We start from the raw sequence: 17,642 nt of genomic DNA on the forward strand, positions 1-17,642 counted from the left end.
TTTAAAGGAAATTATAGAAAAATTATGTGCTAACATTTTGCATTGTCTAGAAAGGATAATCTTTACAAGGATGCAATGGAAACTAGTTCTCAATCGGGTGATCGTGAACTTGCAGAGGAATTGCTGGGGTATTTTGTGGAACAAGTATACAATTGGTAAAACATATAGTTAGTTGTTCTCTCTCATAGGCTAAAGTATATTTTGAATTTTCATTTTGGATTGGGGCATTGAAATGGGACTTACTTTTGCATTTCGAACTATAGGGCAAGAGAGATTGCTTTGCTCCATGCTTGTTCATATGCTATGACTTGATCAGACTAGATGTGGCTTTGGAACTTATCTAGATGAATAATATGATTGACTTTGTGTTTCCATACCTTCTTTAGGTTCTTGATATACTCTGATGATTCTGTGAATATTTTAAGTTTCTCTTTAATAAACATTTTAAATCTTCTGCAGAAATAAATATGTGCCTATTTTGTTTACATAATATGTATGATCAACTTCTTCCCCTTGCTTTGCCAACACCTCCAATGACTTGCATGAGAGTGGGCATGGGAGGTTTCTTTCAGCCAGGTATGAGTGGAATGGGAATGCCTCCCATGATAGCTTATGGTATGCCACCTATGGGTGGCTATTGATGGGATTGAAGAACTTAACGTGGGACACAATTCTTCAATCATACATGGTTTTTTGAGGCTGGTCTTCGAGTGGAAAGATTAGATTGTCAAATTGATTTTATTGTTGTTTGGTTGGTTGATACATAATAATGAATCTTTAGTATTATCGTATTGGTCAATTAGTTCAAATCTTTCCATCCACCAAGCATCCGACGCCTGAACCGTTGCATGCTTAGAGTGTCAAATTGTTTTTATTGTTGTTTGGTTGGTTGATACAGAATAATGAATCTTTAGTATTATCGTATTAGTCAATTAGTTCAAATATTTCCATCCACCAAGCATCCAATGAGGATGTTGTATGTCTGATAGCATCCTTGTCGGATAAGCAGTGAGTGTTCCATCGGAATTCCGACGCCCACACAACATCCTCATTGATGCAAATGCCTTGGTTGCCATTGAATGTCATTGTAATTTTGACAGACCCCCACAAAACATCCGATGAGGATGTTGTATATCTGATGGCATTCTCGCTAGATGGGTGGTTATGTTCACCGTTGGAATTTTGATGACTTATAGAGTTTTACTGATGACTAAGTGCAATCATGGTTATCATCAGAAGAGTCTTCGATGGCGTTGGAATTCTGACGGTCTTGAGCATCGTCAGAATGTCCGACTACAATTTTTTGATGGCATTGTTTGTCGGCATTCCAAGGAATTGTAGTCATAATTCTGATGAACTACAGTCAAAATTGAGCCCCAAATGTACTAATGTTGGTACGAAATGGGTATTCAACAATAAACTGAATGAAGATGGAGAAGTTGTTAGAAACAAAGAAAGACTAGTAAGTAAAGGATATTCACAGATGGAAGGTATTGATTTTAAGGAGACTTTTTCTTTGGTAGCTAGAATTGAAGTTATTAGATTATTTCTTGCATATGTTGATTATAAGAATTTCAAGGTATATCAAATGGATGTGAAGTCAGCCTTTTTGAATGGTGAGTTGGAAGACGTCTACATTGAACAACTAGATGGATTTTCATAGATAGATAAAGGAGACATGGTATGTAGATTGAAGAAAGCATTGTATGGACTTAAGAAATCCCCTAGAGATTAGTATGCCAGATTGGATAGATATTTGATGAAGTTGGGATTCTGTAAAGGTACATCTAATAGTAATTTATACTTCAAGATTGATAATGATAACATTTTGATTGTTCAACTTTTTATTGATGACATTATTTTTGGAGGAGATGATGATTTGAGTAAGAAGTTTGCTGATGATATGCAAAAAAAAGTTTGAGATGTCTATGATAGGTGAGATGAAATCATTTTTAGGATTGCAAATTACACAAATTGATAAAGGCATTTTCATATCTTAATCAAAGTATGTGAAGGAATCACTGCAGAAGTTTGGGTTAGGTGATTTCAAATCTGTTGGAACTCCTATGATAACCAGATGCAAAATGACAAAAGATGGTGAATCTTTGAAGGCTAATCAGACTTTGTATAGATCTGTGATTGGTGGACTGTTGTATTTGACTCAGATTAGACCAAACATTATGAATGTTGTATGTCTTGTTTCAAGATTCCAGGTTGATCCTAAGGAAAGTCATGTTACTACTATGAAAAGGATATTTATATATTTGAAGGGAACAGTTGATTATGGTTTGTGGTATCCAAAGAATGATGATTTCATTTTAAGTGCTTATATAGATTTTAATTGGGTAGATGATGTTGATGACCAGAAGAGCACTACAGGTGGTGCATTCTTTTTGGGAAAGAAGTTGATTTCTTGGGCAAGTAAGAAGCGGGATGTTATTTCTTTATCTACAACAGAAGCTGAATACATTGTTGCTGCTAGAAATTGTACTCAGGTAATTTGGATGAAGGAGATACTAAAGGATATTAGAGTTGTTTATAATGAGCCTACTGTTATATATTGTGACAATTCAAGTGCTATCAATATTTCTAAGAATACGATGTTGCATTCCAAGACAAAACATATATCAATCAAGTTTCATTTCTTGAGAGAGAAGGTGAATGCGAAAGAAGTCAGATTGGAATATGTATCTACAAAGGAACATATTGTAGATATCTTTATGAAGTCTTTGCTTGTAGATACATTTGTATATCTGAGAGAGAAGTTAGGGGTGATTTCCCCTCCTGATGTGAACTAGATGCATTGAGATGTATCAATCCAGTGGACTTCATAGTCTTATCTTGATATCTGAATTGATGAGCGGGTGTTGCTACTCAAAGAGAGTGATGGAATCCAAGAACACTGAGAGTGGGGGTGAATTAGTGTTCTATCGGTAAATGATTTTGTGAACTTATTGCTTATGAACCGGTTAACAAAAAGTAAAATTAAAGTGCATAAACCAAATAACACATAAATCAACAACACCATAACACCAATATTTATACGTGGAAAACCCTATAAAGGAAAAAGCCACGGTGGGGCTGATACCCACAATATCTATATACTTGATCAAAATATACAAATATTACATAGAGGGGATTGTACATGCAATCGGGCTCATCGCCTAGAGCTCATTGCTCAATAGAAGTCTCATTGACTTACACAACATCACACAATGATTTCTTATAGAAATGAACTTATAAAGTGCATCTGACCATACTAGATAAGTTCCAATTAAAGCTCTATCAACCTCCTCTAAGCCGGTTTACTAATACCATATTCTTCTCTTTCTTGCACTACCAGTTAGGATTGCGCACATGAAACTGCACACAAAATCTTCCACTCGTTGACCAAATCGCATACCATCAATCTCTGACTGGTTCGCATCCAAAATCGCATAACCTTTTTCAACAAATCCATCGCTAAGTGTTCTCCCTTAAATACCATTTATCTTTTCAACATGTCAGGCTCAATGAAGAAAATAAACCTGTCAGCTATCGGATCACAAAGCATGATATGCATTATCCCGATGATCATAAATAATGTCAGCCTTCACATGCTACCATAAATTTTACAAGTGATTTTACCAAGGTCCCAAAATACCTTAACCGAGTCCTAAATACATGTTACCGGTACCAAGACTAACCGGTCAACAAGAATAAAGTAAAGTGTGTGTATACCTGTTGTGTATAGTGTATATCAGTTGGCCCAATCTATACAAAATGATAAGACAATGAAATCAGATGAGAAATACCAACACTTGAAGATGAGTTTCCATCAATGACAACCCTAAATGTAATTCACCTTACCAGATGAGTGTCAATTGCCAACAATCTCCCCCTTTGGCATTGATGGAAACACTCGTGTGAAAAATGATACCATCTCTGAATCTTCTCCCCCTTATCTGTACATCCATGTAGTTATATACATCTAGTGTACTCCCACTAGGATATACACCCATTTTTCATTGTACTCCTCCCCCTTTGACATCAATGATAAAGTGGGCATCCACAAAAAATGTTGTACAAATATATACATATCGGTTCCTATACAAACTTCAAAATGTCAGCATACCAAGGCTTCAAAACTAAGAAGTATGTGTCCCAACCCTTCTTGAGAGAATCAAGAATGGAGGTGAATCCATTCAAGAGACTGGCATAATATTCAATTGCCTTAGATTCCATGGAATCCTCCTTCTGCATGTTAGATATACACTTTATTTTATGGAATAGTAGGGTATCAAGCTGGGGACCAATAAAATTCCTGAGCTCTGTAGCTCTCTTTATTATGTTGTCCCTTTCCTTCTCTAATCTTGAAATTTGATCCATAACTACCAAAATTGGACCATCAAAAGAACTTGTTAAATTAGCTGCTGGATTATAAGAATTAAAAATCTGAATCAAGTTATCTTTACAATCTAAAATTTGCTTGTCTATAAGAGCTATGAGATTTGAAAAATCTAGACAGGTCTTATAAACCTTTCCAGCTTCTACTAATGCTACATCAATATATTGTAAACAAGTTTGAAGCTTAGCCTTCTTAGATGCAATCATTTGCAGAAATGTTTGCTTTCGGGCCTCAACAAATTTATTCTTATCCCCAGTTATTGAAATCTTAAACAAAGAATCATAATGCTTAGGAATAAAATCAATAATCTCTTACAATTTACCGGATGATCTTGCGCTCTCCTTAGCCTGAAATTCTGGTACAAGCCGGTTCAAAACTTCAAAAGTGTTTTGAATCAATTCTTTATCTTTAGACTCCTCCTAAGCCAATTCCTGTGTTGCCTGTGCCTAGAGTGCTGCAGCGGTCAAAATTTTCTCTACTAGTGACATCTTATGATAAGGCTTGTCAAAATTGACAGAAAATTATGGCATTTTCCCTTTGGCTAAAGATGATGTGTCAATTGCCAAATTGGAAGGGAATTTTGTCATTGTTTGTTTTCCCATGTCAGTCAGTGACTTACCATCTATATCCTTTACCTCCTATGCATCGGTGGCTTCGTCACTTTGTGCCTAACTCACTTTTGGTGTATCATTTGAGACCTTATCCTCTGAATCTTTATCCTTTACAATTTTTGCCTCTGAATACTATACATTTTTTGCCAGAGGATTCTAAGTATCCTTAGTTTCAAAATTGGACTCACTAGCCAGTTGAGTAGTAACTGGTGGAGTGTTAACCGGTGGATCAATATTTACATTTTGCTCATCAAATTTTATCGGTTCCTTATCCCTTGGTAATTGAATATTCTGTGACTGTACAAAACTGGGACCCAATTCATATCCAAGACTCAAAAAAGTTCTGACCCATATATCTATAGTTTCCTTCTAGATCTCTTCAAATTTTTTAAATATTAAGTTATTAATCTAGTGTTTAGTATTGAATTTTGTTGAACTCTCTTATTGATTAAATTTTCAATCTTTGGTGGAGTTATTGATGGACACAGATTAACCAATTCGGTTTCCTTTATTTGCCAGTCTAAAGTTTGTGCATGCAATTTCTTGACCTCTAACTTATCATACAACTCCTTGGGAAAAAAATTCTCTAACTCAATCAAAGTCCTACTAAAAGAATCAAGATACAAAACAATTTCTTCCTCTAACTGCTTCTTGTCTTTATCATCAAAATCATCAAGGAATGTAAAAATATTATCCAAATTACCATCATTAATGATTTGATCAATTATGTCTTGAGCACTTAATTTCTTCAGCTTACCGGTTCTCCTTTTTGCTTTTGGTTTAGATGGCTCATCTACCTTAGGCTTCTGCTTATGTATAATTGTGATCTTGGGAGTCTTCCGAGGAGGCTCCTTCTCAGGTTGTTTCTTCGGTTCTTCTTTCTTTTCCCTCACAACCCTTACAAAAACACATTTCTTCTTTAGAGCTTGTTTAATCTCTTCATTAGATTCAGTCTCCTTTGAAGATATAGTCATGTATTGCTTAGTCATTTTTTGCTTCCTCTTCACTGATTCCTTTGGCTTAGGGCTGGTAGGCTCACCAGATGGTGCTTTCGATTGTTTTGATGACTTAGTAGAAACCAGGACCACATTAGGAGTGGCCTGAGCTGCCTTCTTCACTTCTCTCTCCTCCTTCCTCTTCTTCTTCATCTATTCCTTTCTCCGAGCTTCAAGTATTTTAACCTTTTCTTCAATTTCAGCCTTGTCATGATCTTCACTAATTAATGTCTTAGCTGCAACCCTTGCCATCTTCTTTCTTATGCTGGGTGCAACTTGTTCTTGATGATATTTCAAACCTTTTTCTTGAGATGTGCCAAATTTTTCTTATTTTTCATCAACTGGAGCTTTCAATAAATGTTCTACATAAGTGTCTAGTGTGGCCTCATCCACTTCACAACCCATAGGCATGATCCAGACTGTTCTAGGCTGGATTGCCTCCATCATGCATTCATCTTTGTTGATTATAAAACAAATTGTATCTTTATATTTTTCTATAATTTCTTTAGGAATTCTAGCCCTATTCTTCATTTCTTCCTAGAAAGTTTTGAAAAATGCCCATAGATTGGCCTTTTGTTGTTTATCACCTTGTCTATCTAATATCTGAGCTATTTGGGTGGCTACTGGTCTATCAAAAGCCCACTATATTTTACCATAACCGAGAATCATATTCAAAAAGTAAAATGCCAAGCATATGACAAAAGATCAATACCGGAATGTGTTTTTCTTATCTTGCTTTATCTTATGAAGATTAGTCAATAATTTCTTCAGCATCACACTGCACAGGTCATAGCGTGCATCCTCCTTCACCATTTGATGTGCAATTAGGATGTTGTTACCGAAGACAAAGTTATGTTGGTTTTACTGATAAACTTTGTAATCGATTACCATTATTGCAAATTTCACATCAATCTCTAATATCATCTACTCTCATTGATCTACCATCGAAGGTGGCACCAGTGAGTTTGCAGAGTTTGGTGTTGGAAAGTTTTGACCTAGGGCTTGGCAAACCTCCGACCTTATGAATTCATGTGATGTTCTTGATGACTTCCTTGGTTATTTTGTATGGCCAGTCCAACCATATGAATTCCCCATGAACGCATCTAAGAATATATTTGACCCATTCATCTTCATCAAATGTCAGAAAATCCATAAACTGGGTAAAACCCTTCCTCTGTAAATGTGCATATTCCAGCTTCAACTGATTGTCGGTGATCAATTTTTCAGTGAAAACACAAGACATTTCGTAGCTTCCAATTTCTTCAATATCACAATGGATATATGCCTTAATGTCTTTGGTGTCAAGAACACCATGACAAACACTCGAAATACTCGCAACGAATCATCCAAAAGAGATTTAAAAGGATGCTTCTTGAATTCCAGACGAGGGTGGTTCTTAATTTCCACCACCAAAGGAGTATCGACATTTGATGATGAAGCCATGATAAATATCTAGGGTTTATGCAAATGGTAAATACCTCAAGATCTTGACAGATAATGAAATTCTCTTCGAATGTAGATGCTCGCACAAATCGCTTTTAGACTCTTGAAATGCTCTCGAAATCACTCTTCAAAATGCTCGATCGCTATGTGAAGAAATTACTTAACTTTTTCCCTTTTATCACCATTAACCCTAATTTTCACTGTCATAAATGGTACGGAAGAATCTGACCGGATCACATAATCTGCATATAGATTTCGATAAACACTTGAAATCGCCTGAGTATCCATCCACAATCAGAATTACCTGACTATAGATATAATATGGGGTGTTTGCATGGTCTTCAATGATTTGCCTACCCCTAAGGAAGAGTGCCTTAGTTACCAGATGAAGTTCCTACTTTCGGTGTAGGAACTGATGGCTCTACCGGTTGATCTGCTGGTGAAGTATCTAACTTCCTAACCCATCTTCTCTCATGCTACTTTTTGATATCTTTAACCTTTTCCTTTCCCTTCTCATCCGCATTTCTATCAGCTACTGATGGATTCTTACTTCTGTAATAATTAGCAATATGTCCAATCTTGTTGCATGCATAACAAATAATATTGTTCTTCTGAATTGCTTTGTTGTACCCCTGATTTCCTTGATTTCCTTTTGATCTGCATTGGTTAGCCATATGTCCAAATCTACTACATGCATGACATCTGACATTTCCAAGATTGGTGCATGATGCATTGTTCTGATTATTCCTATTTTTGCAGTAACTTTCTATATGACCATATTTATTGCAAACAAAGCATGTACCATTGAATTTGTGAGCATTAGGTTATCTTACCAGTGATCTCTGGTTCTAGTTGTTGGCATGATTCTACTTCTGATCGGATGATTGATCTTGTTGTGTAGTACTAGAATTTTCTCCTACTTTATATCCAAGACCTCTCCTATCATTAGCATCTCTCTGGCTCTTCAGTAGTTCATCAATCCTTGCAGAGATGGCTTTGAACTTGTACTCCTTGTACTCATTTGCAGTGGCTAAGTCATCTCTCATTATTATCCTCTGTCACTCAAGTTCTTGTTCATTATTCCAGGATTGAATCAACTCAAGTTTCAACATATCATTATCATATATCAGCCTATTGCATTCCTCAGATCTGTCCTTCAATGCTTGAGTTAGGTTTTTGGTGCAGAGGCACCTAAGCACACAAGCATGCTAGGAGGTCAAAAATCATAATATGAACAATTTTATTGTATTTGAGTCATTCATAATGTATTAAGGTTATTTGAGTCCATTGAATCATAATATGTAAGGATAAATGATAAATTTTGTCCAAAGATATCATATTTGGTCCATCTTGAAGTGTTAAAAGTGTCCATGTAAGGGTTAGAGTCATTTATGTCAAAAATACAAAATTGTAAAAATTGCAAAGTTGCAACATTGCCAAAAAGTGCAACAAAAGTGTAAGAATGAAATCCATTGGTCATTAGGTGGTTAGAGTAGTTAGGAAGGAGTTGTAAATGGTTTATAAAACCATGTTTGGTCAAAATCAAGGGGGTAGAGCAGTTTGGAGGGGATTTGACAAAGATTATCCATCGAACCCTCAAACTATCATAAGGTTTTAAGGAATCTGTGACTGTCACAGATCCATGGAGGATAACATTTGGTGTATTTTTGATATTTAGATGTTATTGAATGATATATTAATGAAATATATTTCAGATGAATCCTTTCTTATGCATTTTTGTGGAGTATTTGGCAAGATATGTTTGTTTTTACAAAAATTGTCAAAACCCTGCCAAGGGTTACCCGTTTTCGGAAAAATACTCATAACTTTTGATTTAACTATTGGATCTAGCTATAAATTTGAGACAAGTTTTTTAACTCAATAATATAAAGTTTGACTGAAGATATTTTCTTTATGATCAATATTTAAAAAGTTATTGATGACTGTTTGTTACAGTTCATGGTGAAAAGTGGATTGGTGAAGGCAGCAACAGTCCAGTTCCAACATTTGGTATAGTCACATAAGGAATCATAATGGAGAAAGGCTATATGTGTTGGAAATTTCTCTGAATCCTCTTTCCATTTATTTTTGTTTGACTTAATTTTCTTAAGAATTGAATAATTTGTGATTATTTTAGTGAAAACAATTTTTAAAGGATGAAACCCTGAACTAGGGTATTCCATGGCAATAAAGAATTTGTTCTCTCATGTTATGGTGAATATTAAGATCCGATATCTTGAATGAAGGTCTGTAGGGATGGAATATAACATTTGAAATTGGTTTGAAGTTGAGAAGAGTGGTTGATCTTTTTATATGCCTCTTGATTCAAGTTTAAGGTCTTGTATTAGTTTTGGGTCAGTAATACCCTTGAATGAAGGTTTTATGATTTGTGATAGATGCTCTGCATCAAATTGGTATCAGATCCTAGCAAAAGATCTAGGCTAAGAGAGATGTTTTTGTTTTTGTTACGAGTGAGTTTTGGTTGAAGGTGCTTGTCCATCTAGCTGCAAGAGGAAGTTGGTGTTGTGTGTGGGCAGACAAAGAAGGTCTGTCAAGGGCCAAAGGGATGGTCCAGGGCCATGGGATGGTCCATTGATTGCCAAAAGACTAGGGAGAGAGGAAAAGAGGAGAAATCCTAGGTGAGGCACAAAGGTTGTTGGTGAGGTGATGCAGCATGGATAGGTGGACTTATGATTGGTAAAAACACTTGGATGGCAGTCACTACAAACTCCATTGGTAGGAGTCACGAAGAGATTATTTGAGAAGGAAGCAACAACATAAAGAGGTAAAGATGAAGACAAAGGTGAAAATTTCACTCAAATTTTTTCTTGCAGGTCATTGTACCCACGTTTCCAAGGGACTTGGAAACTTTTCAAGGTTGAGAGTATGGTGCAGAGGCACCTAAGCACACAAGCATACTAGGAGGTCAAAAGTTATAATATGAGCAATTTTATTGTATTTGAGTCATTCATAATGTATTAAGGTTATTTGAGTCCACTGAATCATAATATGTAAGGATAAATGAGCCATTTTGTCCAAATATATCATATTTGATCCATCTTGAAGTGTTAAAAGTGTCCTTGTAAGGGTTAGAGACATTTATGTCAAAAATGCAAAAATTGTAAAAATTGCAAAGTTGCAACATTGCCAAAAAGTGCAACAAAAGTGTAAGAATGAAATTCATTGGTCATGATGTGGTTAGAGTAGTTAGGAAGGAGTTTTAAATGGTTTATAAAACCATGTTTAGTCGAAATCAAGGGGGTAGAGTATTTTGGAGGGGATTTGACAAAGATTATCCATCAAACCCTCAAACTATCATAAGGTTTTAAGGAATATGTGACTGTCATAGATCCATGGAGGATCACATTTGGTGTAATTTTGATATTTAGATATTATTTAATGATGGATTAATAAAATAAATTTCAGATGAATCCTTTATTATGCATTTTTGTGGAGTATTTGGCAAGATATGTTTGTTTTTACAAAATATGTCAAAACCTTGCCAAGGGTTACCCGTTTTTGGAAACATCCTCATAACTTTTTATTTAACCATTGGATCATGCTATAAATTTGAGAGAAGTTTAATAAATAAGTAATATAAATTATGACTGAAGAGATTTTCTCTATGATCAATATTTTAAAATATATTGATGACTGTTTGTTACAGTTCATGGTGAAAAGCAGATTGTTGAAGGCAACAACAGTCCGGTTGCAGCATTTGGTATGGTAACACAAGGAATCATAATGAAGAAAGGATATATGTGTTGGAACTATCTCTGAATCCTCTTTCTAGTTATTTTTTTATGAATTAATTTTGTTAAGAATTGAATAATTTGTGATTATTTTGGTGAAAACAGTTTTTAAAGGATGAAACCCTAAACTAGGGTATTCCATGGCAATAAAGAATTTGTTCTCTCATGTTATGGTGAATATTCTAATCTGAAATATTGAATTAAGATCTGTAGGGATGGAATATAACCTTTGAAATTGGTTTGAAGTTGAGAAGAGTGGTTGATCTTTTTATATGCCTCTTGATTCAAGTTTAAGGTCTTGTATTAGCTTTGGGTCATTAATACCCTTGAATGAAGGTTTTATGGTTTGTGATAGATGTTCTAATTCAGTTTTCTTCATTCTTCTTTCTATGTTCAATGTCCTTGTACATTCTCATAGTTAGGGCTTGCATCTCATTCTTCAAGGTAGTATTCTCTTGAGTAAGTTTCTGACATTGATCTTTCAAAGCATCTTCCTCATCACTTCTTTGATTTTGCAGTTGAGCACATAGTTCCTTCATCTTGGCTTGAATAGCTGATAGCTTTCCTTGCAATGAAATGATGTGTTCTCTAGCTTGCATTAGTTCATTCTTCACCTTCCAATTTTCTACCTACTCATTATGAAGATCCACAAGAGCTAGTTAAAGTTGTTGCTGCAATTCGGTTTCCGTTGATTCCAAGTTTCGAATCTTCCTCAAGTTGTTAAACTTCTTTCGAGGAACTAAGATCTGATACCGATTGACGAAATCCAAGAAAAATGAGAGGGGGGGTGAATAAGTGTTCTACCAATAAATGAATATCTGAAATTATTGCTTATGAACGGGTTAACATAAAATAAAATTAAAGTCCATAAACCAAATAAAACATAAATCGGCAACACCATAACACCAATATTTATACGTGGAAAACCATGTAAAGGGAAAAACCACGGTGGGGCTGATACCCACAATATCTATATACTTGATCAAGGCATACAAATATTACATAGAGGGGACATGCAGTCAGCCTCACCGCCTAGAGCTCACTGTTCAGCAGAAGTCTCACTGACTTACACAACATTAAACAATGATTTCTTATAGAAATGAACCTATAAAGTACATCTGACCATACTAGATAATTTTTAGTTAAAGCTTTGTCAACCTCCTCTGAGCCAGTTTACTGATACCCTGTTATGCTATGTTCTGCACTATCGGTTAGGATTGCGCACATGAAAGTGCCCACAAAAGCTTCCACTCGTTGACCAAATCTCATACCATCAATCTTTGACTGATTCGCATCCAAAATCGCATAACCTTTTTCAACAAATCCATTGTTAATTATTCTCCCTTAAATACCCTTATTTTGTATCTTAATTAGAATACAGTTTACTTTTTATCAATATTTTATCTCTCTTATTGTTCTATTCATTGAGCTCTTGACCCTAAATATTTTTGACAAATTCTTACATGGTATCTGAGCCATTGGGGCTTCATTAAGTAGTCTTTTTGGAGAGATCTTGGTGCATTCAATTTTTGGATTTAGGGAGCAGTGCAATTTGGGAGCGTCCTATGCCATTTTCAACCTCACCATTGTGTCCAAAAAGTCATTTCCATGAATTTTGACTATAAATATCCCTATGTTTGGGTAAAATTGTTTTTGTAGCAAAAATTTTTTAGTTGGAAGGCCATTAGGCCCCTCTCGAACAACAAATCACAATTTTTTTTTGTTTGTCATATTCTATTTTCTACAAAATTTAATCATATCTGATTAAACTATAATGTCTCAACAATTTTCTATATCTAGATAAAATTTTCTTGTATTTGGTCAGTCTATTCAATTTTGACAGGAACCCGCATCAAGGATAATACTTGGTTGGTTCTCTATTTAGAGGGGTGTTATCTTGGTCAGATTCATTGTGAATTAATCTTTCCACATAGAAGGTGGTTGCAATTGGTGCCTTTCTTGTTTGGAGGCCGGAGTTCTAGTTTTTTGTGGATCTTGCTTTTTGGCAAATCTACTCTTTGCACATAACCATTTGGGAAAAAATATTTATCTCCAGGAGACCCATTTGTAATGGAGGCAGTTCCTCCCTTGTTAGATTGATGGTTGTGAGCATCTGTGTCTACACTTGCTCATGGATCTCACCATTTTAATCACTGGTCTTGACATTTTTGGTGTTTAGTTTGTGACACATTGTCTCAGCAAACCTCATTGTGAAGAGGCTTCATTTTATATGTAGTACATGTTACTACTATATCTGCCCATTCTATTTGGAGAGTCATGTTTTTTTTTTCTAAGTCATGTATCTTCCAGACTGGTCAACACTTGTTTGTGTTGGAGGATCCCTCAATTTGCAGAGGTAACAATAAATCCTAGCTCCCATGCTTTCATTTGTAATTCATGGTATTTTGCAAATCAATGAGATCACATTCAGAGTGCGACTCATTGCATTTGAACATGGTGGTAGAGATTTGTTGGCTGAGATGAGTGTTACAAGAGCCTTTAGTATTTTGTTAGTATTGATCAAAGGTTTCATTAAATATGGGGAGATAAAAATTCAGATTTACACTATATTTCATGTGCTACAATTTTTTATGTGCTGCACTTTATTCATTTGCAGCCCCATATGTACCACTTGTGTGTGGTGTGGGTGAGGCCCCACATGGTTGCCACATTTATTTATTCAAAAAAAATATTTTTCATGATAAAAGAAAATCAGCAAATTAAAAATTTTGAGAATATTTGAGGTTTAGTATAGTATATTCTCTGATGTCATCAGCAGGTCAATCCCTCATCTTGGCCAACCCCTCTCTATTGAGCTTCTAAATCTGTGAGGCAATTTTCAAATGGTGGTATCTCAGGCTCAGAACCTCATTTTTCAATGTAATTTTTTTTTATATTTGGGCTATAATTTTGTGCTATTTCTAGTGGTGTAGGTGGTTTTCCATTTTGGTACACGGATTTTCCATAAAATACAGTTTTTCACCGCTATAGCTGAGGAATCCCCATTTTTGCAATTTTAGAGGCTTCATTCAAGCTCATAAAGACTCCTTTTTAAGTGTTGTGTTTTTTGAAAGTGCATGAATTTTTGTCTACATCAATCTTATGCTATCATTTTGCATTGATTGGGAGTAGAATTTATACTTTAGTATATGGTCATTTTTGACCTATTTTGTCACATGTAATCTTATATCTCAGTCAGGTATTTTGCATTAGTATTCTGAGTCTGATATAGCCTATTTTGAGAAGTTGTAAACATTGAAATCAAAAGTCCACTTTTTCCTTGGTTTGCAAGTGGCCATTGTAATTGCACTAAGTATAAAGTGCCAAATTATCATTTTGGGGGGTGGTAGGGTGGGGGGGAGAGGGGGTTATTTGATTGAGTGAATTTGGGGGTGAGATTACAATGAAACACCTTGTTAAAAATAAGTTTTGTAACCCTTAGCACATATATCTTATGCACTCACTGCTGCTCTGATTTGATGTCCTTTGATATCTCTTTTCTGCACTCTGGTCTCTATAAATCATCAATTTCTTCATCGTATTGTTTTCTATCTCTTTATTTGATGACCTCTCTCTTTCTCTTCACTAGCACTTCACTTTTTCACCTCCACTTGGCTTTGCCTTTTGATTCTTTTCCTTTTCTAGACTTCCTCCTACACTTCACAGTCACTTTACTATCTCCCTTGTACTTAGCTCACTCTTTTGCTCTCTATTTTCTGCAATCACACTTCTAAATACACACCTCTATTTTCTCTGTTCAAAATACACACATACGTCTCCCTTCACCCTACCTTTCTCTACTAATTAGTTTTAATCAGTGTTGTAGTCTTCAATCACTCTGGTTGAAGTCTTCTCTATGTCCTTCTCTATCCTCTATTCTTTTTCTTTTTGGTTTGCTTAATGCTCTATCTCTATTGAATGCACTCTCTCTCTCTACTAAATTCTCTCTTCTCTTCACTACAACAACTTACTATCTGAATGCCCTTCTCCTCATTTGCTTCAGTAGGCACCTCGGTCTTAGCCAACTCTTCTCAACTACCCTTGCCAAATCTCATCAACCCCTTCTCTATTTGATCAGCAAAAGCATTTTCCCTCCAAGTAGAATTCAAATATTTTATTCATTTTTCTTTGTCATCTTGGAGATCTTCACTGCGGAATATTTTTATCCTCTATACTGAGATTTGTCACCCATATTAATTTGTCTCTTTCTGTCTTCAGATGATTCTTTGTGTTTAGATTACTAACTTTAGTAATCTTCATCTGCCCGATGAGATCTGATATCCTTCCTCGAGCTACAATTTAAATAGTCTGCAACATGGTCACCATTAATGCATTCTCAATCCTTTTTTGACCTGGTCTGATGAGATAGACAACTACCTCATTTAAGATCCACCATCTCTAGAAGTATGTCTTATGTATGTCTGATTCACCTTTCTACCAACCTGGATGCCACATGTCTTCAAATTTGTCGTCCAAGTCACCTAGTCAATGTCAATCAACTGCCACATGGACCTTTGTGTCTATCGGGCTACCATCGTGTCAACAAAAACATCTCAAATAGTCAAAACCCACGAGAAGGATTTTATCAGTAAGAGGTTTAACGATCACAATGACCTTAAACCCTATCTCTATAGTTTAGATAGGTAAGATTTTGAGTTCTAACGAAAGGCTTTGTCACACCAAAAGAAGAACACTATTGGCAAGACACGGTCGGGGTCATACCAAAGAAGGACCATGTTGCTATGTCTACAAGGTTCTCCATGGGGAGGACATTGTCTTGCTGAAGCGCCATGTTACACCGAAAGCCAAGATTGTGTCAGCAAGACATGACACCAATCACACCAAAGAGAACATATTTCGATGTAGTGCAAAGGGTCTTCACAGACCGAACAGACTCATACTGAAATGGAGGGTCTCACCAAAAGGAAGATGGGCCCCACAAGAACTGCCATGATGGACCAATAACAATCACCAATAGGATCACAATAAACACATGGGCGAAGTGGACCTAGGAATCCAACATAGCTCATTGCATTAAGTGATAATCAGATCGTATTAGATGAGTGGTCGAGATTAACACACAGTTGGGCGGTTAGCTAAAATTGCTCGTGGTAGTTAGCTTTGTAGCTTTGCATGTCGCTGAGACCAAGAATTGTCACACCAAAAAGGGTATTTTAGTGTAGCTAAAGGACACTCCAAAAGGAGAAAATAGTCTTGTTGAAGGGGCAAGTCATGGTGAAAGACCATTTCACCACAGGGACCACATGATAGAGAAATTCAATCAGCACTTGGGTATGTGCAGGATTATGGGGGTCCAAAAAGTGGCAATGGAAAAAAAAACACGTTTTAAACTTTTCCAAACACGCCAAAATCTGCTTTGACTTTTTGTTTGGGTCGGCCAAAATTTGAATTTGGTTTTGTAATACCAAACCAAATAAGATATCCGTTAATAATAGATATCTGATATTAACGGATATTTGATTTGTGATGTCACTATTGTGATGTCATGTTTTTTTCAAATCGGATATCCGTTTTGCTCAACATAAAAAGTATACTTTAGTAAAATGGGCATAACGTTTGCATTTCTTATCAAAATTTCAATATTTTACAGGCATTGGAAAGGTAATTCAAAGAACTATCAAATTGATAAGGTAATTTTATTATATTATAGACCAAAAATAAATTATAAAAATTTGAAGTTAATCCTTCATTTTTAAAACTTTAAATACTCACAAATTTTGCATATGAAGTTTCCTTTTTTTCTTCCTATCACCTCCTTTATCTATCACTTGTTGATCTATACTTCTATGAATATCTTTTATCTATCTCTTCCTTCTCTACTTATCTCACTTCTTTTCTCATCCCATCTAGATAAATAAATTCCCAAGTTACATCCATCTCAGCATATATCTCCCTCTTTCTATTCCTATCTCTCCCTCTCCCACTCCATCCTTGTCGCTCCTTATTTCTATATCTCTCTAGTAATCTCTCTTCTCTCTATTTATCTTCCTCATATACCTTATCCTTCCTATACATATTTATTACTTGTCTCTATCACCTCCTTTCTCTCTATGGATTTTCCCCTCTATCTCTATTTCCCTATAGATCTATCTTCATATATATTTATATCTCATTAGATCTCCGAATCTCACTTATTCACTCCATCTCTCCCTCCATTTTTCTTACACTCTCTATCAATTTCTATCCATATCTATCTCTATCTCCATATTCACATCTCTATCTCTTTCACTCTCAATCTCTCTTTTTATATATCCCTCTATCTTTAAATATATCTTCCTCTATACATGATTAATCTACCTCCCTCTCTTCCTCTATCGCCCTCTCTAAGTATATTTCCCTTTCTCTACCTTTATCTCTTTATTTACTCCCTCTTTATATATCTCTAGCTCTCTCCCTCCATCCTTCTCTGTAGCCCCTATATATATCTCTATAT

Source organism: Cryptomeria japonica, chromosome 6, assembly GCF_030272615.1.
Source record: "Cryptomeria japonica chromosome 6, Sugi_1.0, whole genome shotgun sequence".
Classification (NCBI taxonomy): Eukaryota; Viridiplantae; Streptophyta; class Pinopsida; order Cupressales; family Cupressaceae; genus Cryptomeria; species Cryptomeria japonica.